This window comes from Leptonychotes weddellii, chromosome 7 (genome assembly GCF_054177405.1).
Source record: "Leptonychotes weddellii isolate Sample4059 chromosome 7, ASM5417740v2, whole genome shotgun sequence".
NCBI classification, from domain to species: Eukaryota; Metazoa; Chordata; class Mammalia; order Carnivora; family Phocidae; genus Leptonychotes; species Leptonychotes weddellii.
The window spans coordinates 39,821,354-39,838,697 of NC_138375.1; the positions used below are offsets into that span (position 1 = coordinate 39,821,354).

The 17,344-nt window shown below is 39.3% G+C and overlaps 1 long non-coding RNA gene across 2 annotated transcripts in view; it reads left to right on the forward strand.

Moving 5' to 3' along the window:
* The first annotated feature begins 6 nt into the window (after positions 1 to 6).
* The window catches only part of LOC145722445 (uncharacterized), an 87,795-nt gene continuing 70,457 nt past the window's right edge, over positions 7 to 17,344 (forward strand). For both annotated transcript variants that reach the window (XR_014146732.1, XR_014146731.1), the window contains exon 1: positions 7 to 14,597. This is a non-coding gene — a long non-coding RNA (uncharacterized LOC145722445). The remainder of the gene's footprint in view (positions 14,598 to 17,344) is intronic.

Genomic DNA, 17,344 nt, shown 5'->3' on the forward strand with positions numbered 1-17,344 from the left:
TTGATCTTCACGCAGCAGTACAAATCTCCTAGCTCCTGCAGAATGGTGAATTTCTTACACCAGCGTTTGGTATCCTGGAGTTTGACCCTAGTTTATCATAAACTGCTTAAGTTTGTACAATTTTACTTTTTGTGTTAATTATGTGTGCTCCCTTTCCCGCCCTTCCCTCTCCTCACCTTTTAGTCCTTCACTTCCAATTTTGTGGAATGATATTTTAGGAAAAACAGATTTTTAAAGAAGAGAAAAAGACTGAATTTCCTTGCTTTACTTTTGCATATACAGACTGGATTTTTTTTAACAGCCGTTTCCCCAAAGGAATGTGTCTTGCTTATTACTGACATTTGGTATGTTTCATTCATTGGAATATTTCTTATTTTCTATGTGTTTCAAAAGCCTGTGAGAAACACAGGATTTGATAAACATTTTGAAGGCAGGAAAAATCCAAATTGTTTCTTCTTTGAGAGTCATGACTACCTTCTGGTGTGTAGAAATTGCCATTGGAAAAATTGACAGTTTTGATTCTTGCTGGTATGGTTAAAATAAAAGGTGTTAGTAGAGTTTTTTTTTTTTCTTTTGATATGTGATCACAAAACAATTATAAACCTGTTTTTACCATTTAAATTGTGAGAAAGGTTTTAAATGTCTAGAATGCAACTGATCTAGATTTCTTTTGAAGTAGTTTTTTCATGTTTAATTTGTATTTGTAAAAAAAACAAAACCCAAAAACAAACCCCAAAATCCAAATAACACAAAACCAGAGCAAAACTGTTGTGCCTTCTATTTATCTTTGATTCCAGCCTTGGCAGTTGTTTAAAGGAAAAAAAAAAAAAGTCTAGATTTGTTTTATCAGGTGTAGAGTATGTTGGGAATTGAAGAATCCCTCTTTTACCTGGTATGTCTTCTTTTCATTTGTTACGCCTTATTCTTAAAATTGAGTCTCAAACTGGAATGCCTTTAAGGACAGATACACTTCTATGAGAGGTCCTTTGACCTAAGTAGTCCAGCATTTGTATTAAGTTTTATTTCGGTAAATATTCAGAATCCTAATCATAGCCCATAAAAAGGAATATGACTTTAATATTGGACTTTGTGCTTGAGTGTCTGCCCGTTTGGTTTTTTTTTTTTCTTTAAATCATAGCCATATGGTAAATTTTCTATTTTGTTATGGTTCTCTTTTATTGATGGGCATGCAGTGGGTGTTTCTTGGAAATGGCCAATTTTTATTAAAATATTTCTGGAAGAAAATTTAATCTGGCAGTATAGACTAATATTCGTTTTACATAGTATGTTAATTTTTTGAGTGCCGTGTGTGAGATGGCTGAAGGTTTTGTTTACACATTTGTGAAGCAAGCCTTTGTGTGATAAGTTGTCATACTAATTGAAGGGCAACGAGGTTGTCAAATTTAACTTATTTATTTTCTTAACAGTGTTCATCATTAGGACTGTTTGAGGATAGTATATGAGTAGGAATAGGAATGTTTGTTTTGCTGTTACTGGGAAACTCAAGGATTGCTGAAGGGTGTAGTCTTAAAATGAAGTTCGATATTATTGGTCCTCAGTACCTGAAATATTTGAAAATTGGCAACATCTCCTTCATAAAGAAATGTAACTGAGTCGCATGGCTGTTTTTGGGTCAGCTTAAATAACTATTTGGTAACCACTTCATTTGGCCCAGGCCAGCGATAATTGGAAGACATTCAACTTGTACTTTTGTAGCTTATATTAAGCCTGTGGTGGAAATAAAAAAACTTAGCTGGAGTTGTTTTTGAAAAAAAATATTGTAGTAACTGTAAGGTCATAAATTATGGATAACCTAGAAATCATTTTTCATAAGTAAATGTTAATCCATACATTTCACTAGGCATTTTTCCTACTCAGTAGTTTAAGGGCAGCAACTGGATGCCGTGATTCTCAACCCGGGCTGTTAATACATCCTAGAGGACATTTGGAAATGGGTGAGACTTGGGGAGGAGGGAAGAGGAGACACCACATCTGGTATTTAGTGGGTAGGGCCAACAATGTCATATGGTCTATAAAAATAAAGCAAACGCCATTGAGATCATATTCCTCATTCCCTATAATACATGGAGGATGGAGGGGAGGGGTGGGTGAGGACAACTGGAGTAAAGACTCAATCCTTTGAAAAATAGCCTCAGATAAATGAATTAGCAAATAGAAATCTCTTTCAGGAATTAATAGTAACATCTACTGCAGGGACTTTATTTGTACCCATGTGTGATTTTTATTTTATTTTATTTTATTTATTTGAGAGAGAATGAGTGAGAGAAGGTGCACACATGAGAGAGGGGAGGGTCAGAGGGAGAAGCAGACTCCCTGCTCAGCAGGGAGCCGGATGCGGGACTCAATCCCAGGACTTCAAGATCATGATCTGAGCCGAAGGCAGTCGCTTAACCAACTGAGCCACCCAGGTGTCCCCCCATGTGTGATTTTTAAAGAACTATTTGGAGAGGTAGTAACAATATGCTAGATGCTTCTTGTAACTTGTTGCATAAGCTTAGAAAACAAAAGGGTTGCTTCAGTAATTTCAGGTCATCAGAATGGGATGATTGTGGAGTTTGAAATAGCATTGGACTTTATATGTCAGATTTGGCATCATGGTTAACACTATGAAGAATCCCAGTATCATTATTTACGTTACTGCTGTTAGAATAAACATGACACCCTAGATAGTATATATTCACACAGGTAGAAAGTAAAAATAGGTTAGGGCAAGATTTTCTATAGGCAGCATAAGGTCATCACATTCAACCTTTTCGGGTTTTAAAATGCAACTTTTCATCTGTAAGAATGGCCCAATATACAGTTCTTTTCTCCTGAGCTTTAAACCCTTCACCCATGAGTATTTTAGCTAAGTAAGATTAGTTTGGTTCAATGGGTCTTCCTCTTTTAAGATCTTGGGCCTTACAAAAATACATTGTGTTCTTTTGTGGTGAGGCTGGGCTTTACTTGTGTATTCCTATGTTCTCAACTTTTTGAGCTATTGCGGGAAGTAGTGAAATGGGTAATCCAAAAATCGTTAATTGGCTTTGGGTGGTGGGTAGGTTACTACCACAGTATTGGTTGAACTGCACTTTGGTTTTAGGCTAGAAAACTAATTTTCACAATTACCCTGTGGATTAGGTGCTATTTTTCCCAAAGTAATAGATGAAGAAGAAATTGCATCAGAGCAGTTAAATTTTAGGTCTCTAAGTCATCCATGTAGTAAGAGCAGATTGGCTTCCAAAATTGATGCTTTTTCTCTAGAGCTCTAATGCCTAGAGTGATTTACATTTGAGTGATACGCTGAAAAATAGGACATGACCGTAGTAAGTTACTACAGTACAGAGACCTGAGTCTGTAAAACATTCAGAGAAAGGTTAACATTACTCTTCTCCATTTCCTTTAAGGTAAACAAGATAAGCAAACACTGATTTTGCAGGGCTCCTTTTGATTTGTATAGACTGTGGTAACACAGTAACAATGACTTGTTCTTAGGTTATTTTCTCATCTGGTTTTTTAATACATGTAGTACAACCTTGAAATCTGGATGTAGAAGGTAACAATATTTTTATAATACTTAAAGCAGGTGGGTTTATAGCAGTTGTGTTTTCTGCTTATAACGACCATTCTTTGATACTTTTCTTCATCCCTTTATTTGAAAACCCTTGTAGAGTTTAATAATTTAGTCGGAAACGTGGCACTTTATAGAAAACAATTTGTTAGAATCTATATGGAAATCTTTATGAGGTTTAAATTTGTAGACCATTGTTTATGCTGAGTGGCTTATTCCTTTTAAGTAAATGGTTGCATTTGTCAAATCTACTGATCTAAAGATAACTTATTGAAGTTTTATTTTCGTGCTACTTAAAAGAATCTCTGCAGGAACTGCATACAAATGAGATGATTGACCCTTTCGTTCAGCAGTTTTAAACTTTGTTAAAAAAAAATAATAACTTCAACATTTATTTGAATATGGGATTTTAGATAACCGCTTGCCATACCACAGATGGGCAGTGGACAATTAGACGTAGTCTTCCACAAATGTTTTAGAAATCTTAAAGAATGTGTTAGAAACTTAGCAACATTTTGCGTGGGAAGTTGCTGATCAAGTAATCGCCATGTGGCAGTAGATCAGTAAAGATTTCTGGTTTTAAGGTAGTAATACCTTTTGGGATTTGTATTTCTTTACTGTGATGTTGAGGTTCTGGGGACCATAGGTAGGCTTGTGAACTCTTAGGAGACTATATTAAAGGAGAAATGGTAGCACATGTGAGATAAAACTTATTTACTTCTTAGTGGATATGTAGCTAGCTCAGGATAATGCTGAAATTAGTCTGCTTTGCTCATGTTTTCATAAAACAGTCTCATTATGGCCTGAATGAGTAAAAAGTTGATTAGCAGTGGTCTAAAAAACCCATGGTTTTGGTTTTGATTATATTTATATATTGGCTTAGAATTAAGCTTGTTCACTTTCTGATTGTATGACTTGCTTTGAAAACCTTGGACAGTCTCTGTGTCTCTAGTTTCCCCTTGAACCTGGTAGTTTGTTTTGTTTTGTTTTGTTTTTTAGTTCCCTACAAGACGTTCTCTTGTAGGGAACTAAAATAGTATTGGAAATCAGTTCCACAGTTACTTCCATAGACCATGTGACCTGGCCAGTTACAGAAATCTGTACACGTTGAGTACTTTGGAATATGGCCAGTGTCACAGATCCCTAAGGGACTTACAGCCATCCAGTGTGTCTTCATCTTTTAAGAAAGCAAATTAAGGGATTTTTACCAAAAATTCACTGTTGAATTTAACAAATATTTATTTTTCAGAACCCTGCTTATGGGAAGTTTGCCTGTGTTTTTGGTAGTAATTAGATGATTATATCTTATTCTGGATGTAAACAAGTTTTAACTATTGCTGTAATTAACCACCTTAGTTACTGATTTTTTCCCCAAGCTTTGATGTCACCTGTTGGATTTTGGATTTGGTTTAAATTCTTAAATGTTTTTATGAGGTGTATATACATTGATTTGGCCCTTTTAAATGAAGACACTATACCGAAAAACTGGCATAAAGAAGTTAGGGGAGAAGAACAGGTCTTCTTTTCTTTAAAGATTCAGTGTATGCTTAAGTAGATTATGTAGAACACATCATGTTACAAATAAGTTTATACAGGTAGATGTTAGATTTTGAAGAAAGGATGGAGGTGGAACTTAGCTGATGGGATAGCAATCATTTGTGATGTATATGGAAAAAAATCATAGTTCTAAGTGAGAAACATCAGAATATTTAAAGTTTTTCTTCCCATTCTGATTATTAACCATAAGAGGCAGGAGAGAGTCCTAGAATTCTTTGAATCATAGAATGCTAGTGCTGGAAAGGACTAAAGAGTTTGTACATCCCCTTCATCTTTCAAAAGAGAGATGGCTCAGGGAATGGATTATTAGCACAGAGTCCCATATTGGCTTGTAGAAGTAACATGGAGCACTGTCAGGGTCACCACTCTGCCCTAGGTTCACTGTAGGAAGCCAGAACTGTTAAGGTCAGGATGTGGGGAGAAAAGGGATGGAGCCACATTTTATATGCTTATTCAGTTGCTTCTATAGCTCGGTTTTCATACCCAGTTTTTCTCTTGTCTTAATGCCCAGTTCTACCAGGGCCTGTTGTCTAAGGACATTACCTTGTGCTCCCCTCAGGGATGGGTTTACTACTAGCTGTCAGAAAGCTATTGGGTATCCTAGTGTGTTAATAGCTGAAACTCAGCTGTAATTTTCTCCTAAATCCTTCAGCATTTTGCATTCTGTACATTGTGGTGCTTTTTCCACCTTGTATTGTTATAACTGTAAGCTCCTAAGGGGCAGCAATTTGGTCTTAGGCATGTACCCTGTTCAGTGCCTGGCAGCGCCATGTTCATATCAGGGTCCTAATCTTCCTTTCCAGTGATTTCTCCCATTCTTCATGGAGATGATGCTCCAGCCATGCTAAACTGCTTAGGATTTTTCTAATAAGCCTGGCATTGCTGATTTTGTGGCTTCAAGTGCCTTCCTTCTTCCCTGAAGATAGACTTGCATCTATACCCCCCCTTCCCCAAATCTCTTGCCATCAAAATTAATTTTTTCAAGACCCAGTTCAAGAGCATTTTTCTTTTCCCTAAGAGAAAAGATTTGCAACAGGAGTGGGGAGCTCCCTTTTCGGGGTTGATTTGGCCAGAATTTGAAGTGGGGAGCAAATTCTTTCTTGTCTAGTTCTCTTCTACATTGTCCTTCCTGTTTGAGATTCTGTCCCATCCTTCATTTTTAAAAATACATGTTCATAGAGCACTTTATACATTTCTCGTAGCTCACAATTTACCCCTTCAACCTACAATTAGAATGACCTGTATCTGTTTTACTACCTTATTAGACCATAAGCTCCTAGAGGCAAAGGACTGGGGGATTATCCCTGCATTTCCCCAGAAGGTACAGTGACTTCCATGAAGAGAGTCCTTAAAAGATGACTCACTGGGTTGAATAAATTAATGTATTTGTTTTCATTCTCACAAGTGAGGCATGCCTGGAGATAAGGACTTAATAAATTGTAGGCACTGTGACAATTCATAGTGGAGGGATTTGTTGGGGAAATTTGAGGGGTGGGCAGAGGAGGGAGGAAGTCACTGGTCATTCAGAGGTACTTCCATCCTTAGGCTGGGTGATAGGCCATTTTTTTCTGTGCCCCGTATATCCCAGACACTTTGTTCTATGCAGAAGGATTTTATGTGCCAACTTTCATTTCTTTACACAAACCGAGTCCATTGTTCTCTGAGTTCATGTCATCACCCATACCACAAGTCTAAGTCCTCTGCTGCTTTTTTTCTTACTCCAGCAAAGTCCTGTCAGTGCTACCTCAAGTCTTTCACATCTCTTTTCTCCTCACTCAGATAATCTCAATGGCCTCTCAACTTCCTTTACCTGTTCTGACCCCCAGGCTACCTTATACACAATATTAGATTCATCTTACTGAAACATAGCTCTGACCATGTATCCCATGTATGTGTTCTATCTTCCCTGCTAGACTGTAAGCTCCTTATGGGCAGGATCTGTGTCGGAGTCATCTTTGTATCTCCCATAGTACCTATCAATAAATATTTCTTGAATGAACCAACATAAAGCCTTGTCTTAAGTGAAATGATGTTTTCCAGGTTCATTGTAGGTTCCTCTCTGAGGTAATCACAGTACTGCAGAAGTTTTTTTCACATACAAAGTTGGTTAAACAGTAACAACTAGGAGTTAACCACAGAGAAAATTTCAGAAAACTTTAATTTTTTTCCATTGGAATCAGCATGGATATGTGTATATGGATGGTTCAACAAATATATTTTTATATACATGTATCACAGAAATTTTACATTACATCTTCAAACTGCAGAAATAGATTTTTTTTATAAGCCAAAAAATAACTGCCATAACTTTTATGACTTCATGCAAAAAAGGGGGAAGAGTTGAGGGGTAAAAGGGAATTCGTTGTTTCAGGTTAAGGGTCGTAAGAAGTAAAAATGTTACATTAAGGAAGCGATTGCTTAACACGCTGCTTAAGGTGGTAGCCAAACAAATCCTTAACTGCAGCATTAAGGCCATACCAAGTTTATACATATATACAGAGAAATTTCCATATAAAAGACATACTATCACATTTTCTTCTGGGAAAGGATGAGGAGCTTTGTGCGTAATTCTGACCCAATTTTCCAGGCCAATTAATTGTTGAAGATGTCCCCAGGATCCTTCTAAATCTCTTCTACTTTGGCTAGCTGTCAGTTACTTTTATGTGGGCTTGTGACTTTTGTAGTCTTTTACGTGGAAGTATGAATCATCTTGAACCTCTTCCACTATGGGTGATGAAGCACTTTGTAGTTTAACTCACCCTGCCCAAAAGCCCAGCATATTTTTTTACATATCCCGAAAGTATTGGAATCACAGTTGGAATTGTAACTTGCAGTTGTCTTACCTGTAACAGACTCCACGGCCAATGCTGGCATTGTGACCTGAAGAATTAAACAGTGCCTGTTCTTCGGGGTTAAAATAATTTTTTGAGTAGTTAAAGTTTAATGAACCAAATTGTGAGGTTTCAAGGTAACATCCCCTGGACCTGTTGAAAATTAACACTTTTACTCCCTGTATGTCATGACATACTTAAGTTCCTTTTTGGAAAAAAGGAAGTGTAAAATCACTTGCAGAAAAATAACATGGGGTTTGCTTTTCTGTCTAAATATCAAATCAGGCAACTTTCAAGACAAAGGGTAGGTCTGTTGTGCAAATATCTAAATGCGTGAAATGGGGAAAATCTAAGGGCAAGTCCTTTGGAGATGACTTCCAGTTAGGCAGAAGTCATTTCCTTTGGCAAGGTTGGGGTATGACCCTTGAGACTGCACACTCTGGTTCTTTTGGCAGAAATTGGCCTATCTTAGTGGATGAATCTTGAGTAAAAAGAAGGTTACTAAGTCTAAGATAAATTATGTAAATAAAATACCCTTTTCCCCAGTGACTGAGCCTTTATTTGATAATGTTATAACTCCTTTAGAATGTTTTAAATCAGTCTAATACTGCTTTTTCATTAATGTTGTCTTAGCTGTGAATTGGAAATCACTAGTAGTCCTGTTTGTCCCCATTTTCCAAGTATGGCTCCAGCATGTTTACAACAGTTATGGCTGCAAGGTAATTCATTCTCCTCCTATGGGTTCCCTGGGCCAGTCAAGTTTGAGAATGAGGTCTCTGGAAATGGCCTATCTTGAGAGGACCAAAGATTGTGATTTGGAAGCCCTTTAGTATGTTTGAATACTTAGAAAGTGAGCACTCATTGTCCTTCCCAGTCATGCACCAACCGCTCTTAACGCAAAATGATGCTAGCTATTTACATTGCAATAATTTAATCTGTTCTAGATAAAGTGAATTTAGTCAACAGGTCAGTTGTGATGCTGATCTACACAATGAGACATGGACATCCTTTGGCAGTCTTGTTCTTACCTAGAGAGCTTAGAAGTGTTAAGGGTTTTGTCTTGGGCACTTTGTGGTTCACTTTGTACATTTCAAGTCTAATGATAGCAGTTGAAGACATGTGTCCAGCTTTTAAAACTTATTTGGAAGCCTCTGAGGTACCTGCTATATTTTAGTTTTGGAAGTAGAACTTGGCTGCTTAGCTTTTTTTTTTCCTTTAGGTAGTCATTTTATCTGTGCCCAATATACTAAATAGCAAGGTGCACCTATGGGAATTTTCACTCATCTCATTTTAACTGTCATTAGTGCTGAAAATATTATAGTGGATTAAGTCATGGAAGATTGGACCATGAAACTATGAAATATGAATTTTAAGTGTTCTGAAGTGCATTGTGGGAACATCAATTTCTTAGCTTTTTACATGCCATTCAGGCATATTGAGCATGGTACACCTTTAAATGAGGTAGAAATACACCTAATATGGAAACAATTGGGTTTAGCAAATGGCTTATTTGATACTTAAGTACTACTTTTAAACAAGATTTGGGGAAGTCTTTCATTTACAGGGTAGGTAATACCTATTGCCCCACAATATTCTTTCTAAAGAATTTGCCTAAGAAAGGTAAATTGTTCTGAGAAAACAACAACAACTATTTACATACTTCCAGTAGCAATGACTTGATTAAAAACCAGTGACATTTTGTCTTTATTTTTTTCTATTCACATTTGGCTTCTCCCCTGCTCCCCCATACCCTTTTTACTTGTGGACATGATCTCATGGTTTGAATAGGGAAGTTCTCTCTATAGAGGTTGGGAGGAGGCCTTTCAGATGCAGCTAAGAAATAAAAAGAACATGCTAGACTGTATTTTCCTTCTAGGTCAGCTCTGTTTAATATTTCAGATCACAAAAGATAATAGTATTTGGACCACAAGCTCTCCTTTAGAAACATGTGCATTGTATTAAGTATTGGCTTGATAGTTGACAAAGATAAACTCTAGAAGTAACTAGAATCACTGTAGAATAGTGAGCTTACTGTAGAACCATGACTTTACCATACCTCTGTTATCCCCTTTCTAGTGCCTACCTAGCACAACTAAATGCTTAATACTTGGGTTGAATTGATGCCCTTGAAGATGTGAATTTCTAGTAGGTATCGTATCTGCTTCTTAGATGAAGGAAAAGATAAGTTCTCCCAAAATAAGTACAGGGAAATCTGAATTAGGCTGGAAGTGTCAGCTCATGGGAAGAAGATAGAATGAGCTGCTCTGCCCGTGAAGGGAATACCGTGTTGACTGGTCTTTGAGAACTGCCATGTTCCAGAGTCCTGATCCCTTATTCTATATTTAAGGGGTTAGATGTACTTCAAATCCATCTTTCCAAACATGCCTAGCATTCATTACACTTTAGCCAAACAGATAATCACTGTACCTTGTATATGCCCCTTGTTTTTTACCTCCAAATTTTTACTCACGGTGTTCCTTTCGCTGGAATACTCTCCCCATCCATCAAAGCCTCCTCTTTAAGGTACTGCTGCTCAAATGGCCCATAAGCCTTGAAATGTCCCATGGTTTATTTTCTGCCTGCTCCATGGCACCCTCCTTTCTCTGCTAATATTTTCTGCACTTGTATCATCCCCTCCTATACTGAAAGAAAAGAGGCTGTGTTTTATTCGGATGCCCTGCTTTTAAGGCACACTGCCTTGCCATAATAGATTTAATAGGCAGGTGCAAGGGATGTTAAAAACAAAGCTGATAGACTGGAAGGAGCATACATATTCTAGTCCTGACTGACACTTAAGTTTTGAGACTTGTTCACTGAGCTTCCACTTGTAACTCAAACCTTGAAAGGCTGAACTGCTTTCTCCAGGCTGGGACATTGCACAAAGTCATCTAAAGGCAAGTCTGTAGCAGCTTCCGGGAGACTCACTGAATCTGACTTGAGGTCACTAAGTAGGGTCCATTCAGAGTGCCCCTTTCCTCAGCAGCATCCAGAGCTGCACAGAAAGGGGCTGCCCTGGTCCTCAGAGGTAGCTAAGACCTTCCTGGTGTCACTGCTGTAGCTTCTGGATGCAGCTGAAGAGATGTACATGAAGCCAAGTGGGACCAAGGAAATGTAGTAAGCAGAGGCCTTGTCCCATGAGCTCCTGTCTGGCTAATTAGGACACATCCAGTTACCCAGGGGATTAAGTCAGGAACAAAAGGACTTGGAGACAAGCTGCAGTTTCTACTTAGAATAATTTTTTTGTGGGGTATGTCCATATATTTCTCTGTAATTCCATTTTCCCACTTTATTTCCAGAGCCTGGATGGGAGTAAAGAATCATTAGAAGGCCCTCCTTTACTGGAACATTGGTCAGCCTGCCATTTTTAATACTCTTGTCACAATGGTATCTCGTATGAAGAGATGCTCCCACTTTACCTGAATGCCTGCCTGAAGGAAGTGGTTTACCTGTGTTAACCCTTTGAAAGGTGGGTGAGACCACAGTTATATAACTCCAGATAGCAAACTGCTGTGGAAAATAACCTTTGGTTTTAGAGTCTTAGCTCAAATGTCCTGTTCTCCATGAGACCTTGGATTGTCCCTATGAGACACCGTTTCTCTGAATTGTCTGTGCCTCTGTCACCGTATCTCCCCTTGATGAGTTATTCATATCCACAATCACATCTCACTGCACTAAGTTGTAAGATCTTTAGTTAGGGATGGTGTTTTTCTTTTCGTTCCTGTGCTTTGGCATTGTTTGTAGTAGGTTCTTAGTCGAGTGGATGTTTTAAAGGAATTCCGAACTTAGGAAAGACTTCCAGAAAAAGTTGAGTCCTTACTCTTGATGCTGGCCAAATCCAAGCCATTCCAGGCACCCAGTGCTCTCATGCAGGACTACAAATCAGCGTTTTCTCACTATCCTCCAAATGGCATATATTCTACCCTGCCTTGTTGCTTACTCATTTTATTCTATTCCACAATTCTACAGCCAGGAAGTAGCCCCATATCAACTCTAAATCCCTCATACACCCAAAAGTAGATTAGTAGGCTCTCAACTTTTAAGGTGGGCTGAGAGATTTATATTGTTTATATCCAAGTTCTACCTCCAAGTTCTGAGAAGAAGGTGGCCATGGATTGTCTTGTTTCGTTCTTAAGAAGAGGTTTGATTTCTAGTCTAGTACAAGATAGTATTCCTTGGCATTTAAGAGATTATAGGAGCGTAAATTTTTGTATAAGTAGAATGTACCAAGGCAAAAGGGTCCATATTTCTTAGCAGTTATAAGATTCATTTAAGTTAAAATGAACTAATAAACACCTATATACTTTTTTTAATGACAGAGTAAATCACCACATCAATCACTTGATTTTATACTCAATATTGGGAAGATAGAGCTTTTTACAGGGGAGGGGTGACTAAGGTCACAGCCAAATAATTTGTTGAAGATCAAAAACAGGTTAAGTGGAAGAGGTAAACACCTATCATGCCTAGTTCCAAAACTTAGCTTCCTGTTGTCCATAGAATCATATCTGAACTTTGGCAAGACTGACTTGGGCTAATAAACTTTCTGAGTTTCGGTTTCCTCATCTATAAATTGGGAAGATCAGGGCCATTGGGGGAATTAAATTCTGTAATTTAAGAATTGATATATAGTAGGTGCTCAATAGCTGTATTGTGATATTCAGGGTTCATTCACAGTCTTTTACTGGTCCACATGTAAGTGACAGCTGTTTACAGAGCTGTATGTGCTTTCTGTGTAGGTGGTATTCAAATGATACCTGGGCGAAAGGGATGTAGATGCTTAATAAGTGGGCTAGAATTTAGGTCTTTTCAGTGTGTGTATAAGCTCTGAGGTAAGCACAGAGGGCTGGTCCTGAAATGTCACTGAATAGGCTGCTCTGTAGGGCTGGTGGATTTGGCTTTTGGGGAGCCAGCCTCCATTCTGAAAGCAAGCTCTTGGATGACCTCTTCTGGCAAACAGAGGAAGACATGGTAAGAGATCATTAGAATGCTTTATACATTGTTTACAGTGAGGGGGTGGGGTTAATACGGATTATGTCATTTTATCCAGACAGTGGACCTGTGTCGTGGGTTTTATTGTCCCCAAATACATAAAGAAGCTGATTGCGTGCCTACAGTAGTTGCATCTCTGCCTTCTTGGAAGCGAGTGCCCTTTCTGCTGTACTAGAAAACCATGAATGGGTATAGAGAGGGTAAGATGAAGAGTGGGACCCCCTTAAGTCTGGGGGAAGTGCTCTTCTTTTTTTCAGCAGCTAAAAGACAACTGGAGAAGTGGCTTTAAAAGAACTTCACTGCTGGGGAAACCCTTCAAGCTCAACGAATTCAGCACTTCTGTTGTACAGATAGGAGAGCTGAAGCTTGGAAGGGAAAATATGTAAGAATTGTACAGAGACCATATGATAACCACCTAGAGTCTAGAATCACCATTTCACTGTAGTGGTGTCATCACACATGTATCCATTCTAGAGTAGGGTAGGAAACGACTGGTTTACAGTGTGGTTTCTATTCTATTATGGGAAATCTAAAATTGTCTTTTTTAAAAAACGTCTATTAATTCTTAACCTTGGAAACAAGAAGAAAGTTCAATCTGCAATATTCTCGTTAATTCCAGGGCCAGATGAAGAGAGAGTGAACATCATTTGTCATAATGTCAACCTATGAACGTTTTGAAGAGATTCCATCGGTATAAAGCATAAATACGTCCTTGCTGGGAAAGATAAGAGCAGTGTTTTCTGATTATAAGGAGTGTTTGTTGGAGCTACAGGAGTGTGGAAGCAATTTCAGACACATCATTGCCAGGGTGTGGTTTTGTTTGGGGGTGCAGCATGGCCCAAGTCCAGCCACACCTGCTATAATATTTTTTCTTTTTATTAGTATAGCCTAGCTAATGGTATGAGTTTAGATCAATCTCTGTAGTGGTCTGGAGCAGTCCCGCTTTTTCTGCCTGTAACTGCAGCTAGCATAATGGACAAATAGGGGAAAATTGTCTTAAATCTTGCTGGAAGTTTCTGGTTAGGATTGAATTGTATATGTGGGGAAACAGGCTGGGAGGGGACTTGGAGTCATTGGCGTTACCTCCCTAGGGCTATCTCACAAGCTCTGCCCTGATGTGTTTCTCTTTGATTCTTCCAGGGGCTCTGGCAGAGAGAACTCAACTGCCATGGGAAATGGGTTACAGCCTTCACAGGACATACAGGTTAAAATACCAGAGTGGAATGTTGTCCTGGTGTTGGATGGGACTCTCAGGTGAGAAGCCAATCTAAGACGCAAGTCCATCAGCGCTGTCTTTCATGGCCAAAAAACCCCACCAGAACAAAACAATTAAGATTGTAATCTCCTTGAAGGCCAAGACTCTCCTCTTTCTTAACCTCTCTCTACCTGCCCACCAAAAGGCCTGGGATGGGGTTCCAAGCTTGACACTGAAACGGGGAAATAGTGAAATCTTCTCTAACACATCTTCTTTAACCCATCAAAGTGTCCAGGGTTTGCCTTTGAAAAATCTCCTTCAACTTCCTCTTTTTACAGGGTAGTGAGCAGGCCGAGAAAGGCCAAGTAGCGCCCCTGTGTTCCCATGATGAGCCTGAGGGAGCACCACAACAAGGACTCACTTCCTGTTGAACTCTGTCCACCTCAGAAGGCAGGTGTGTTTAAAAAGGATACTGAGTTTCTGAAGTTGCTTAAGAAAACAGTGGAATCTGAAGAAAGGCAGGCCAAAAACAAGGCCACGCAGGAAATTGTGCAGCAGGGCAAGTGTAGGAATGGGAGACCCATTATGCTTGCGTCTGTAAGAGACAGCGAATGTCTTTTGTCCTCATGTTAGTTAGCTGGTACTGCTCTGTAACTGGTTAATGGCCTTATGTAGAACATAATTTTTATCACTGGGCTCTTGAAGGGTATATTTTTGGCTTGCCATTCTCTAGACTCTGACTTTCCGACCCAATGTTCCAATGGAAATTTTCCAGAACAGTGAAATTTCAAACTGCACAGGCAAGAGGAAGAATGGACATCGCAGCCTTAAAACAAACGAGACAGGAGCTACTATGTCCATTCTCGTCCCCTCCACCCCCCACCCCCTCAGAAATAAACGAGCATTTTCTGGAAGTGTTTGGCTTCACAAAATGAGATGCACAAGCTGATGAGACTGGATATGCTGGCGGGGAGGCAGTGGGAGGAGGTAGGGGGAGAGCACAAGAGGGAGAAGTGATGGTCTGGATGCTAGCTGGAGAAGCCTTAATGATCCTAAAAATTATTGGGCAATAATTTCTACTTTGGAACTCATTTTGCTGTTCTAAAGAATGAAAAAGCACCTTAATTATTGCTTTAAATAACCACACAGCTCCATCAAAACAGCGTGTAATAGCACCCACGTTTGAACAAACCTATCTCCTGCCATTGCTGTCTTTACAGCTGGAGAGATCCTGAAGGAAGCAACAGGATACTAATTTGGTAGCGGCAACATCTATTCTGGGCCCTCAAGATTCTAGATTACTTGGGCCCGGCGGATTTTTCAGAGTTCTCTATTTCTGCTGGGATTTCTTTTCTTTTTTTTTTTTTTTAATTTTTTTTTTTTAAAGATTTTATTTATTTATTTGAGAGAGAGACTGAGAGAGAGAGAGAGAGCATGAGAGGGGGGAGGGTCGGGAGGGTCAGAGGGAGAAGCAGACTCCCTGCCGAGCAGGGAGCCCGATGCGGGACTCGATCCAGGGACTCCAGGATCATGACCTGAGCCAAAGGCAGTCACTTAACCAACTGAGCCACCCAGGCGCCCTCTGCTGGGATTTCAACCTGCCCAAGGATATTCTCCTTATTCATTGGGATTTCAGGATACTGTGAAACAAAAACCTTTCCAACATATGCTTTTCCTTACACCGATACAAGTAGTTAAACAAGCCAGCTCAAACAAAACAAGGCGTATTTCTTTTACTCCTTCCTTTGGTCAGGATAAGCTCCTATTTCTGGCTTTGTAGAGCTGCAGGAAAATAGGAAGGTTCTCAATTCAAATTTCTGGAGTTGGTTTCTGAGAGAAGGGGCTTAGTGGAGAACGAAAAGATAAATTATATTTTAAGAACATGCTTGTTCTTAATTTTTGGTCTGGCCGGTTCTTGAATTAAAGACGCTTTATATCAGAGGGTAGGAGGCCCATTCGACCTTCCTCAGCAGACCTTACTAGCGCCTCAGAGTGCAAGCTTTCTAGTCAGTCTGAGAAACACAGCCCAGAGAGAAAACCCAATCTTGCCTGCCTCTTCAGAGTTGGGGTGGAGGGCGGGCAGAACGTACAGAAGGTGCTTGTGGAATAAATCTGATAGCTTCCAGAGTGGTACTCATCGTCCCTGGGCTGGGATTCCAGTCAGCCTGGGGAAAAGCTGCCAATCTCAGCTCGGCCCCAGTCCTCAAGCTGATACAGATTGTACCACCAGCAAGCCCTTTTCTTGCCAGCTTCTACTAAGGAGGCAGTTACTGCAGACATGATGAGAACTCCGCTCCTTTCAAGTTCAGTGTGCCGCAGTTAACTAAGGAGTCTCATTTTCACAAAAGACTGACTTATCCGTGATGGTAGCAGCTTAGCTGGGGCACTGGTCTCTGCAATCTAATATCATGGAGGCTCACAAAACACAATCTCTTTTTAATGATGCCCATAACAATGTGTACTCTTTTTTTTTTTTAATGTGTACTTTGAAGGAAAGGAACCAACTCCTGTCATATTTATTTTCTCCCTAGTATGAAAAAATAGTCTATGAAAAATACTGATAGGCCTCTTAGAGGGATATATTTCTTATTTACTGACAGCTTAGAAGAAGTAATAATTTGGATCAGATGACCTTCTCTTATCTTTCTCTCTCTGTCTCTCTCACACATACTCTGCATCTTTCTATTCACTCCTGTCCTTGGTCACTCTCTATATAGCATTGGCCAAGGCGGACTCTTGAATGTTTGAAAGGACCAGAGGGTGGCAGAGCTGAGCCATTAATTTTGGCTGCTCTTGAAACTAATCTAGTTAAGTTGTAAGCTAAGGTGAGAAGTTACTGGTATCATCTATCTGCTTAGTTAATATTTCTTAAATCTGACTCCTAGGAATAGCTGCAGTTTTGGAGGTGGGTGAACTCACCATCTGCTCTATACCAGTATCCAGTTCTACCTTCGTGTGTAAATACTGGTCTAGCCATGTAGAGAGAGTTTGAAAACCAGTAAACCACTCATTACACCTCAGTCAGTTTTCCCCCTGCCATAACATTTGGCATATGTAGTCCCAAAGTGTGATATCCTCTGTGCACAAACTGAAAGGGAAATTAAGAAAGCATTGTCCTATTTGTTGGAGCCACCTAAAAAATGTTTTTGGCCTAAATTATCTAGTTTGATTTTTTTATAATGATAAAATCATGTAATTTAT